The following is a 13,098-nucleotide window of genomic DNA, read 5'->3' on the forward strand; positions in this document are numbered from 1 at the left end:
GGAGGTGATGGCGTTCCTCCCCCCCACATCCTCTTAACCCCTTCTTACCAATGCCTACCGCCAATGCCGAGAAGTTGTGACGAGTTGCTACGAGGTAGGTGAAAAACCAAAAAGCTAGAAATTGCCAATTGGGAAAAATTCCTACCATGCCCCTTGCGGCGACAGACCGAAGTCCATAGCAAAGTCAAAGACCTACCTAAAGCCTACTTAAAGGGAGGGAGGGTGGGAAAATGTGAGGGCTAGCCGGTGAAAAGAGGGCGAGCCCCCTCTGCGCCGGCCCTAAATAGGGCAGGCCACGCCCCCCAGCCAGCTGATTGGCTGGCTGGGGGGGGGGGCAGACCCGGCCGGGATTCCCCTGCTCACGTGGGGTGGGCATGAAGCCCGCAACCCCACCTCCTGGGCAGGCCGGAAGTGGCTTTACTTGATTGGATTGCCTGCGGAGCCCGGCCAGTCTTTCGTAATGATAAATACTTAGTTCCTGGGATGGTCACAGACTCACCCTATTCAAACACAGACATACCCTTAAGACAGGATTTGCTACCTTTGAAGGGAACCTTTGTTCTTTGTACTTGGAACTTTGAACTGCTCCCTCTAGAGGCTGCAGGAAAATAGTTATTATTCTTACTGTAAGAAATAGGCTTGTGGAATTTCCCATCTGAAAGTAATTCCCGTGGGAACGACCTTGGGATATGAGTGGCCCAACAGAAGAGAGAGTAACAAGAGCTAAGAGTAAAGTTGATTACAAAAGAAGGGGCTCAATTACAAATCTAACTGCAGCTGCTACAACCTTTTCCATGGATACTGTGGCAGTGACAAAGGCACTAGTCAAAATAAATGAATCTTTGGAAGTGCTCACAAAGCAGAGCACTGAAAACTCCAAACAGCTGACTGAATTGTCAACAAAATTGGACTTAAACACAGAGACAATAAATAAATTAGTTCAAGAAAATGAGATAACTAGAAAGGTTGCGGAGGAGGCAAAAACCTCTGCAGAGGAAGCAAAAATTTCTGCAGGAACTGCACAGGAAAAGTTAGTACCAGTCTGTAAAAAGCTGGAAGAACATGATGCGGCCCTGTCTTTATTGGAACTACAGAGGAAAAGTAGAAATTTGAGATTAAGATTGATCCCAGAAAGTGAAAAGGACAATTTGATAGACTATCTTACAAAAGAATTTCTGGAATTTTGGCAGGACAGCTTGAAAGAAGAGGATTTTAAGATAATAACTGCTTTCAGACTGGGCAGGAGACAGAACAGAAAGAGCCCAAGAGACTGTTTGATAACTCTGAGATCTCAGGAGGAGAGAGATAAGATATTAAACTTACACTTTCAAAGAGCCCTTGAGATTGAAGACTTTCGCGTGCAGATTTTTAAAGATATTCCTAAATATATCCTGGAAGTGAGGACCTACTACAAGGATTTGGTCACCCTATTGAGAAAGAACAACATACCATTCAGATGGGAGTTCCCACAAGGCCTGTCTTTCAACTATAAAGGAAAGAAAATCAAGATAAAAACAGTGCAAGATAAAGAACAATTTTTGGCAAGGAACGAGGAGGACCTTTCGAAGGAAACGGTGGAACCTACGGACCTAGAAGAATTACCAGACATTTCAAATCTATCCTTTGGGACTAAAACACCAACAGAAGAAGATCTGCTCGGAGCAGCTGGAGGAGTAACTAAGTAAACAACAAGATGTCTCTGCAAATTCTAAGTTGGAATTGTAATGGACTCAATCTTCCCAGGAAAAGACGGGAGGTTTTCCATATTTTTAAAAAAGAACAATTGGACTTGATTTGTTTACAAGAAACCCACGTGACAAGAGTACACCGAAAATTACTTATTAACAAAAGACTAGGACAAGAATTCATTTCATCGGATAAAGTGAAGAAAAGAGGAGTGGTGATTTATGCAAAGGAAAAGTTGGTCCCTAAATTAATATTTAAAGATGAACAAGGAAGATATTTGGCAATTGAAATTCAAGTTCAAGGAGAAAAATTATTGATAATAGGAGTTTATGCACCGAATGAAGGGAAGTCAGAATTCTTTAAGAAATTGCATGAGACATTAATGGACTATTTGGACTATAATGTAATTTTAATGGGAGATATGAATGGAGTGGTCTCTACAAATATGGACAAAGCACAAAGACAGGTGGTCTCCAAGGATGGGAGACTACCTAAGACCTTTTTTGAAATGACTGACAATATGAACTTGATTGACATTTGGAGAACAAGGAACCCTCTTGAGAGAGAGGGAACTTTCTTTTCTGAGGCAAAAATGACTTGGATTAGAATTGACCAAATATGGGTAACTAGTGGGATGGCATCAAAGATTAAGAAAGTGGAAATCTGCTCAAAGACTTGTTCCGACCATAATGCTGTAAAGATGGAGATGAACCCAACAACAGCTGGTTCCTTTAGATGGAGGATGAATGACTCCCTGTTTAGAGATGAAGAGGTGTATAAAAAGGCCCAGAAAGTGATAAAGGACTACTTTGAGATAAATCTGAGAACAGAAGTGGAAAAAAGAGTAATTTGGGACGCAAGCAAAGCCGTCATGCAAGGATTTTTAATACAACAGAATGCCATAAAAAGGAAGAGACAGAATGAGAAGAAGGATAAGATTTTGGAAAAGATAAAAGAAGGAGAAAAAAGATTGAGATCTAAACCAAAGTCACATGAAATTTTGAGAGAAATTAAGTTTTATCAGAGACAATATATGGAATTGATGAATCAAGAGATAGAATGGAAAATAAAACAAATGAGACAAAAGACATTTGAATCGGCAGATAAATGTGGGAAACTTTTGGCATGGCAACTGAAGAAGAGACAAAAACAGAATACGGTTACAAATCTAGAAGTGGAGGGAAAGAACATTTATAAACCAAATGAGATTAGAAACTGTTTTCAGAGCTATTTCAGGAGACTCTATGCACAAGGGCCGGTGAATGAAAAAGAAATAGAAGAATTCCTTAAAAAATATGGATTACAAAAAATTTCTGAACAAAGTAAAGTGATTTTGAACCAGAAGATAACTGATCAAGAAATTGAGGGAGCCATTCAAAATATGCAACTGGGAAAATCTCCAGGACCTGATGGACTGACCTCCAGATACTACAAAGCCTTGAAAGAATGGCTTATGCAACCGTTGAAGGAGGTCTGCAACGAAATTTTAGAGGGGAAGAAGGCACCTGAATCGTGGAAAGAAGCGTATATTACACTTATACCAAAGTCAGAGACTGAGAAGAACCAGGTTAAGAACTACCGCCCTATATCATTACTCAATGTGGATTACAAAATTTTTGCAGACATCTTGGCAAAAAGATTGAAGAGAGTTTTGGTGGGGGAGATTCACAAAGACCAAGCGGGCTTTCTTCCAGGAAGACATCTGTCAGACAATGTGAGAAACATAATAGATATTATGGAGTTACTGGAAGTCAATATTAATACTAAGGCAGTATTAATATTTGTGGATGCGGAGAAAGCCTTTGACAATATTTCTTGGAGTTTTATGAAAAAGAATCTCCAAGGGATGGGGGTAGGCCAAGGTTTTGAGAATGGTATAAGTGCAATTTATTCTGAACAAAAAGCAAAATTGATTGTAAATAATGTGGTAACAGAAGAATTTGCTATTGAAAAAGGGACACGACAGGGATGCCCAATATCCCCACTGCTTTTTATATCTGTCCTGGAGGTCTTATTAAACATGATTAGAGGGGACCAGCTGGTTAAAGGGATTCAGGTCGGAGCTAAACAGTATAAACTGAGAGCGTTTGCAGATGATCTAGTACTAACCTTACAAGAGCCAGACACTAGTACGAAAAGAGTTTTAGAGTTAATACAAGTATTTGGTCATGTAGCAGGTTTTAAGTTGAACAAACAAAAAACGAAAGTATTGGATAAAAATCTAACAGTTGCCGAAAGAGAGAAGTTTCAGAGTGAAACTGGTTTAATGGTAGCAAAGAAGGTGAAATACCTGGGGATTAATTTGACATCCAAGAATGTAAACCTATTTAAAGATAACTATGAGAAATGCTGGACAGAAGTGAAGAAAGATCTAGAAATATGGTCAAATTTGAGACTCTCCTTGTTAGGCCGAATTGCTGTTATTAAGATGAATGTTTTGCCGAGAATGTTATTTTTGTTCCAAACATTGCAGATTGTGGATAAAATGGATTGTTTCAAGAGGTGGCAAAAAGATATATCTAGATTTGTCTGGCAGGGCAAAAAGCCCAGAATAAAATTTAAGATACTAACTGATGCAAAAGAAAGAGGGGGGTTTGCCCTGCCGGACTTAAAATTGTATTATGAATCAGCGGCTTTTTGCTGGCTGAAAAACTGGCTGCTTCTTGAAAACACAGACATTTTGGATTTGGAAGGGTTCAATAACAGATTTGGCTGGCATGCATATATATGGTATGACAAGGTTAAAATCCATCAAGGTTTCAAAAACCACATTGTTAGGAAAGCATTATATAATGTTTGGATTCGGTACAAAGATTTGTTGGAAAACAAAACCCCCAGGTGGTTGTCACCAATGGAAGCTAAGGAAGTGAAAAAACTAAATATGGAATCCAATTGGCCAAAATATTGGGAAATTTTAGAGTACGAGGAGGGAAAAGTGAAATTGCAGAGTTATGAGAAATTGAAGTCTAAAGTAAGAGACTGGCTTCATTATTACCAGATAAATGAAGTCTTTAAACAGGACAGGAAAATTGGCTTCCAGGTGGAGAGGTCAAAATTAGAAACAGAGCTTTTAGAACCCAATACTAAGAATTTGTCAAGAATGTATAACTTGCTGTTGAAATGGAATACACAGGATGAGACAGTTAAATCAGCTATGATTAAATGGGCACAAGACATTGGTCATGACATTATGTTTGCTGACTGGGAACAGTTATGGACTACCGGTATAAAGTTTACGGCATGTAATGCCTTAAGAGAGAACATTATGAAAATGATTTATAGGTGGTACATGACCCCAGTCAAGCTTGCAAAAATTTACCATACGCCCAATAATAAATGTTGGAAATGTAAGGAAACTGAAGGCACTTTCTACCACCTTTGGTGGACGTGCCCAAGGATCAAGGTCTTCTGGGAAATGATCTATAATGAAATGAAAAAGGTGCTTAAATGCACTTTCGTGAAGAAACCAGAGGCCTTTCTCCTGGGCATGGTAGGCCAATTGGTGTCAAGGAAAGATAGGACGTTTTTTATGTATGCGACAACAGCAGCAAGAGTGCTTTTAGCAAAGTATTGGAAGACTCAAGAGCTACCCACATTGGAAGAATGGCAGACAAAGGTGATAGACTACATGGGACTGGCTGAGATGACCGGCAGAATCCGTGACCAAGGGAAAGAGACGGTGGAAGAAGATTGGAAGAAATTTAAAGTTTATCTTAAGAACTGTTGTAAAATTAATGAGTGTTAAAATGTCTTGGGTCATGCAAAATAGAATTGCAGTGACAAACAATTGGACATGAGAAAAAGGATTTAAAGAAAGTGCCACAAGTTTGAAATTAGGGGTTGCTGGAAAGATTTAAAAAAGGAATGCAGAAAAGGGAGGTATGGGGAAGTCGCTGGAAGAAGGTTTAAGGAAAAAAAGGTTAAGAAATTATACGTGTTTATATGTTTGTTTGTTTATGTATTGTCTTGTATTGTCTTTTAATATGTGTTAAAAAACCAATAAAAAATTTATAAAAAAAAAAGGATTTGTGAAGGAAAAGACAATGGGGAGGCTTTTCCATTTTCCTTTGACCTTGCAGAGAAAACATTTGGTCAGTTTGGGACAGTTTGGGAATCAAAATGGTTCCAGGTCGGTCTTCCTGTGCTGATCTATGTACGTGCTTGGTTGGTGCACTTATGAACATTTAACATATATCTAAGACCTCAAAATTCCTATCACAGGGAGGAGTCCCAGCATTTGACTGCTAACAGTTAGGCTGGAGACAGTGGCGTAGCGTGGGTTGTCAGCACCCGGGGCAAGGCAAGTAATTTGCGCCCCCTAACCCGTGGATTTGCGCCCCCTAACCCGTGGATTTGCGCCCCCTAACCCATGGATTTGCCCTAACCCCAGATGTTGCGCCCGGTGCGGCCGGCCCCCCCTGCACCCCCCACGCTACGCCACTGGCTGGAGAGATTTGTGCAGGTCTTGCCAGGCCTTCTAGGCCTTCCTGCTTCTGCTGACCAGAAGCTTGGTCTCAGGACAGGGGTGTCATGCACTGTCTGGATGCAGAGAACTGGGGGGAGGCCCAAGCTGGGGAACCCCCAGGGGAAGAAGGCTCTTTGAAGCAAAGAAAAGCCCTCAACGACTAGGACCCAAATGATTCCACCTCCCTCACGGAGAATCTCTGGTGGTTCCCAGCACCCCTGAGTTTCATCTAGTCTTCACTAGGGATGTACCCAGAGCCAAGCCCTGTGGAACTCCCTGCTACTAGACGTTTGCGGGCACACGCGCTAAACCCTGTCTGTGGTGCCTACCCCTTTCCCCAAATGATAAGAGACCAGAGTATGGGTTCAAATTGGCCACAACTTGATTGAGCTTCAGAAGTGGGGAACTTGGCACAGGCCTTGGCAGGCAACCCTCTCAGCCCGCCTGGCTGAGGATATGCAGGCAGTTGAGGCCCAGTGAGAGGGGACTGCAAAGCGCAAACTTACACAGCATGCCCTTCCACTGACCTCATCTGGGGAGTTTGACCTACATGCCGCCGCTCTAGGGCCAGGGACTCCCGGTTTTGCCCTTCAATGGGCCCTGCAAGCATGACTGCATCCCCCCCCCCAACTTGATGTTAGACTAAAGGCTATCTTGCCAAGGCCTAGAACCGCCACTTGAGGCCCTAAGGGGCCTTGCCGCCAAGTCCCACAACCGAGGACCAATCAAACCCCGCAATCTATCCAGTCCCCAAGGGCTCGTCACAAGTTGTGGAGCCAGAAGTCATTGCCCAGTGGGGTCAGGTGCACCCTGTCCCCCCGGAATAGGTCAACTCTATCTGCTGTGATGGTGGGATGTGGGATAGAGAACCCACCAATTTGGCGCATGGTGTTGCGCGTGGCCCTGCTAATTTTACTCACTGCATAATTGAGGCGAGAGGGATTGGAAGCCCCCCTCCAGAGAAGACGGGGTAGGAGATTGGACCAGCCGATGGTCACTGATGGGTACAAGGCATGTAGGCTTTTTAAATCTGCCCTTGCAGCAAGGGCAAGGGCAATGCCTTTTTGCTCCACTAGATCGTTCTCCCCCGCATGTATAATCAAGACCCTTGGAGGGCCATGGGTCGCTGCGGCACTACGCAGCATGGGCATCAAGCTCCACCAACGCATGCCCCGCTGGGCCATCCAACAAAAGCGTACCTTGGGGTGGATGTTAAGGTTATGGCCACGATTTTGAGACTGTGCATAATCCGCTGCCCAATGGACAATGCTGTGGCCTATCACCTAGATCTTCATGGTGGGCAAACCTGTAAGACAATTAAATTGCAAGTGATAAGGAGGAGGAGCCGGGACGAATGTGACTTTTGTAGGCTGTTGAGCGCCAGCGCCCCAGTGTCTTGATGTGTGCGAGGTCCCAACCCTGTATCGCCGCTGAAGTGGCAGCCCCGATACGGAACGAGTGCCCGGAATATTCCTGGGGACTAACACCGCAAGCAGATAAGGCTTTGCGTAAGAACAGCAAAAGAGGCTTGAGCCCAGGAGTCAGCCTCTTTTCTTTTGGCCTTAGGCCCGCCCCCGGCCGGCCGTCCATTGTCCTCCCTGGCCGAGGGCGGGTCAAAGGCCAGCTCAAGCAGGTGGGTGGCACCCGCTCAGGTGAGCCTCGCTCGGTGCCGCAAACCCTGCCCACCTGTGGGGAAGGGAGGGCGGATATTGTCAAGGAGCAGCCCTCCCTTCCTTCAGAGATCTTTGGAAAGCTTTGTTGGTTTGCTGAAACAGGCATCATGATTTTAACCAATGAGTATTGCTTGATATTCATTGACATTTTCATGGATCTTTTGTTGATTCTCCCTTCTTCATTTTCCCACTTGCTATATTGCTACAAAGGGACACGGGTGGCGCTGTGGGTTAAACCACAGAGCCTAGGACTTGCCGATCAGAAGGTCAGCTTCACCTGGAAACCCTGATTCCGCTCCTCTGCTACCGTTCTACATTAAGAACACAAGAAGAGGCTGCTGGATCAGGCCCATGGCCCATGGAAGATGCCCTCAGAATACTGCTGCCCTACGATAGAGGGGATTTGGGTTTCCAGGTGAAGCTTGGCAGAACTGAATGGAGCATTTTCCAAAACCTTGCCCCAGCCTTTTGCCTCGCAGCCATGCTCAGCTCCATGCCCCTCTGTCTATGGAGCGCAACCTTCTTCCACTTCAATCAGGCCTTATGGTTGCTTAAGAACAGAAGAAAAGGCTGTGCTGGGTCAGGCCAATGGCCCATCTAGTCCAGCCTCCTGTTCTCACAGTGACCAACCGGATGGCCTTGGGAAACCAGCAAGCAGCACCCGAGCGCATGAGCCCTCCCCGCTCCTGAGGTTTCCAGCAACTGGGATTCAGAAGCAAATAGGCAGAGCAAAGCATTTCGCATGCACAGAGGTATTTGTCTGCTTGCGCATGTGAGGAAACGCTTGTCTCAGGTGGTCCGCCAGAAACAAAAGGGTCTCCTTGTGCTCAGGTCAGGAGGAAATGCAAGGAGCAGGTGTGGCAACAAGAGAGCACTCAACAAAATACCCCCCCCCCAAAAAAACCCCAGGGGTAGACTTTGGTGATATGGCGCCCTGAGCTAGGAAACAGCAGGGCTTGAGCTGACCTCTTTGAATTCCGAGGTGCCGGAAGAGAGCCCAGCTTCCATCTGCCGTAAGGCCTATTATGGGCTGGCATTGAAGTCACAGTGGCCTCTGCCAAAGCTGGCTTCTTCAAAGTACATTTACAAGCCATTCTGAGGCTGCCTACCCAGAAGCTTAAAAGTGGTTACAACTTCTTCTTTTTTTACAATTATATTTTATTGTTTCAATATTTTAAAAATCATATACAGTCAAAACACAATTTTGACTTTTCTCTTAATTTTTGTTGACTTCCCACCCTGTTTTCCATGGAGTTGTTATTTCTCTCCTGCTGCACCCCATCTTCTGTTTGTCAAATCATAACCCCAGTATTATAATCCAATTACTTACGTTGCTCATAGCTCAAATCCTCCTTACGAGTTCAGCGTACTATAATCCGAAAAAGGCCTATTTGTCCACAAAACTGCTAATTTTGCTAGTTCTGCATAGTCCATTATCTCACTTATCCCTTCTTTGGAACTTCTTTTTCCTTCCATTTCTGCGCATATAGAATCCTGGCTGCTGTTGTTACATATAGAAACATCTTTAACTAATTATATCGAATAGCAGGTCACCACAACCAAAAACTGCAGTATCTAGCTCACCATTGCAATGATAAACTCTAAAAATATAATTGAGACAAGACATTTTAAGGAAAATTCATCAGAAACTATTCACCTTGGTTGTTGTTAGTGGCTGTGGACATGCCATAACATTACAGCACATGACTCCTTCCCCCCGAGAATCATGGGAACTGTAGTTGACCTCTAAACACAGTGCTATAGGTCCCAGTGCAACACATGCCTGGCTTATCCTAGAGATCACTGTGTGCAAAATTTGCGGTGCCACTTGAGCCTAATATTTACCCTGCAATGCCAACCACCTTTGCCCAGGACAATGTACGACACCCTGGACTCAGCTCTTCAAAAACTATTAGAATTTGGACTAAGAAACAGGAGAGTGTTCTGGAAGGAAGGATATTTTAAAATGACTGGAAGATCAGAATTATGAAATGGGGGGAAAACTTGGAAAAAATATATTTAAAAAACTCTTCCAAAAATCCCTTTAAAAGAATCAAGTCTTTAAAAAAAAGTCCTAAAAAAGTATTTAAAAGAATCCTTTCCAAAAAATTAAGAAATTGTACAGTAGCCCCTTAGAGGTAGGTAGTTGGTCTACCTAGCTGAATCTGGGGGGGAACAAGAGAGAAGAACGCAGGAACAAGTGAAAGAAGCTTTCTCCTGACAGCCAGAACATGGAAAGGCCTCCCCAAAATTTTTAGTTTGGAATGTATAATTGGCTTTATTGTTTGTATTATGATGTGGCAAGAATTGATTTGATTTGTTATCATTGGAATGTTATTAATGGAGAATTAATTTTAAAAATATTCAATCCATTAATAAGTTCTTAGTTCATCTTCGATGAAGGTTTGCCGGATCATAAATCAGCAAATATAATGTAAATAGAAAAAGAGATGAGCAAGAGGTCTCCTTTCCACTGACATCATCATTCCATCATGTTGTCATAGTGCTGTGACCTCATGTCTCCAGGGGCTTGGGAGCCCTTAGCAACGCTGGTACACAGCGACCTCCATAGAGAGTGAGTGTGTTTTCTTGTTCTCCCCAAAGTCAGTGTGGTATATTTAGTTTTAATTTGGCATTTGTGTTCCCTTTTAATAAGAATAAGAATAAGAATGAGAATTTTTTATTTGTATCCTGCCCTCCCCGGCTGAGGCTGGGCTCGGAGCGGCTAACATCATAAAAAACCCCCAGGAAGGACCTTTTAGGCAGAATTTTGTTCCAAAGCCAGAACCATTCAGCTCTTTCAGGGGCTGGCCAGGGTAAAATGTAGAAATTGGAGACAGAGGCCTGTTCAGAGCTATTTGTGGTGGTATCATTACTACCCATGGAATTCCTTACTAATTAAACGTCTCCCTGATTTCACAAGAGAAATAACCATTCTCTATATAGCTCATGTCTGGGAAAAGGTGGCATTTTCCCAAGGTCTTACTATGAGGGTGCAGTAAATGAGAATTGGCCCCTAACAGCTTGCTTGGTTCCCTCCCCTGTACGTTTTAGGCTCACGTTCCCTTTTTCTCTGGGATGCGGTGCAGGCCGTGATTTGGGCTGACTTCCCAGAGAGCCTCTGTTGTAAATAAAAAATTGCCCTTTTTCCTTATGGGGTTATCCAAGAGCCCATATAGAGTCCTTACATAGGTTCCCTATTGGTAGGAGAAGATAACAGAGGCCAACCAGAGAATATTGAGAAGCAAAGCAGCTGGTAAGCCTGATCTTTATTGATCTGTTGCAACAGGGTGCTCCCCTCACCCGCAGGAGAGACGAGGAACCCAGAACAATGGTGCGCAAGGCCTTATATGGACTCTTGAAATTGCCACCCTGTAGACCAAGACCACCCCTGGAACATCATACATACATCACAGAAGGGGTGTAACCTAAGACCACCCCTCAGATACATCACACCTACATCACAGAAAAGGCGGTCTAAACAGAAATTTGATGTTGTTTTTGTCCTTGTTTATCTCCTGTTTGGCAGGTTACTTGACTGGATTGCCTGAAAAACCAAAAGGCTAGAAATTGAAAAACCAAAAGGCTAGAAATTGCCAATTGGGAAAAATTCCTACCATGCCCCTTGCGGCGACAGACCGAAGTCCATAGCAAAGTCAAAGACCTACCTAAAGCCTACTTAAAGGGAGGGAGGGTGGGAAAACGTGAGGGCTAGCCGGCGAAAAGAGGGTGAGCCCCCTCTGCGCCGGCCCTAAATAGGGCAGGCCACGCCCCCCCAGCCAGCTGATTGGCTGGCTGGGGGGGGCAGACCCGGCTGGGATTCCCCTGCTCACGTGGGGTGGGCATGAAGCCCGCAACCCCACCTCCTGGGCAGGCCCGGAAGTGGCTTTACTTGATTGGATTGCCTGGGGAGCCCGGCCAGTCTTTCGTAATGATAAATACTTAGTTCCTGGGATGGTCACAGACTCACCCTATTCAAACACAGACATACCCTTAAGACAGGATTTGTGAAGGAAAAGACAATGGGGAGGCTTTTCCAGTCTGACCTTGCAGAGAAAACATTTGCTCAGTTTAGGAATCAAAATGGCTTCAGGTCGGTCTTCCTGTGCTGATCTATGTATGTGCGCCTATCACACCATCCCATGAGCGGTGTGAGTTGTTCAACCGCATTCTAAATGACATACAGCATTACCAAACCAATAAACAGAATATCCAGTCAATCTTCAGTACCTATAAAAGAACTTCAGGGATAGGACCAGAAACATTAGCCTCATCCTTAGGATCAGAAGCTGAGGCTCCCACAGATGAGAGTTGTTGTTTTCAACACAACAAAGCCACTTCCGAACCTGGCGAGGAGTTGGGGTTGTGGGCTTCACGCCCACTCCATGTGCGCGGGGGCTGGTTCCAGCCCCCGTGAGACTGAGGGAATCCTGGCCGCGTCGTCAACCCAGCCAGCCAGTTGGGTGGCTGGGGGGCATAGCCTGCCCTATTTAGGGCCGGCGCGGCCGGGGCTCGCCCTCTTTTCACCTCGCCAGCCATCCCGCTTTGGTTTGTATTAAGGTTGTTTTGTCTCTTGCTTACCTTTTCTTTAGGCTGTGTATCTCAATTCCTTCGGTGATCGATTTTCACTTGGATTTACCCGCGCATCGGTGTTGTGCCTCCCATCGGATTGCCTGCTTCAAGCCCACCCGTGTTCCAGGCAGCGGCTTCGGCAGCCAGAGCCATTTAGCTCCGGAACAGCAGGGCTGAAACCGCGCTGGAAAACCCCATCGACCGGGTGTTCCCTTCTCTCTGGGTGGCTTCTCTGCAGCGGAGCTTTGCGGAACGCGGTTTGCACGTTCAGCGCCAGCCCATCGCCGTTTAGTCCTTTTACTTGGAAGCGCACAGCTCGCCCGACGGATCAGGTTTGGCTGGGGGTTTTTATTTCTAGCCACATTCGCAGGGTGGTGGGGCACCTTTAACGTTTGTGGGGGGCTTGGTGGAGCAAAAGGAGGGAGGCTTAAAAGGACACGTCTTTGTCGCTACCCCTTTGCATTTGGTACTGGCCGCGTTGCCTTTGCGTTCCAACGGTTGCTTCTTCACCATTATACCTTTCCAAGAACCTCAGCCAGACTTCCAGATCAGATTTTACCTCTTTAGATAGGCGAACCCTGTGATGGGGTGACCGCAAGCCTGCTGACAACCTCGCGAGGCGGCTGCAAAATGGGCGGCCTGGGGAAACCACTCGGCAAGCAAAGTTCAAATGGCCTAACAATGACTGAATCTGCCTGAGCG

At 45.0% G+C, this 13,098-nt stretch overlaps 1 protein-coding gene across 1 annotated transcript in view; it reads left to right on the forward strand.

The window, feature by feature from the left end:
- Positions 1-12,160: 12,160 nt before the first annotated feature.
- LOC128423297 (uncharacterized) overlaps positions 12,161-13,098 on the forward strand; it is a 44,146-nt gene continuing 43,208 nt past the window's right edge. The window contains exon 1 of the mRNA XM_053408297.1: positions 12,161-12,728. The gene's annotated coding sequence lies outside the window, so the exon portion shown is untranslated. The remainder of the gene's footprint in view (positions 12,729-13,098) is intronic.

This window comes from Podarcis raffonei, chromosome 11 (assembly GCF_027172205.1).
Source record: "Podarcis raffonei isolate rPodRaf1 chromosome 11, rPodRaf1.pri, whole genome shotgun sequence".
NCBI lineage: Eukaryota > Metazoa > Chordata > Lepidosauria > Squamata > Lacertidae > Podarcis > Podarcis raffonei.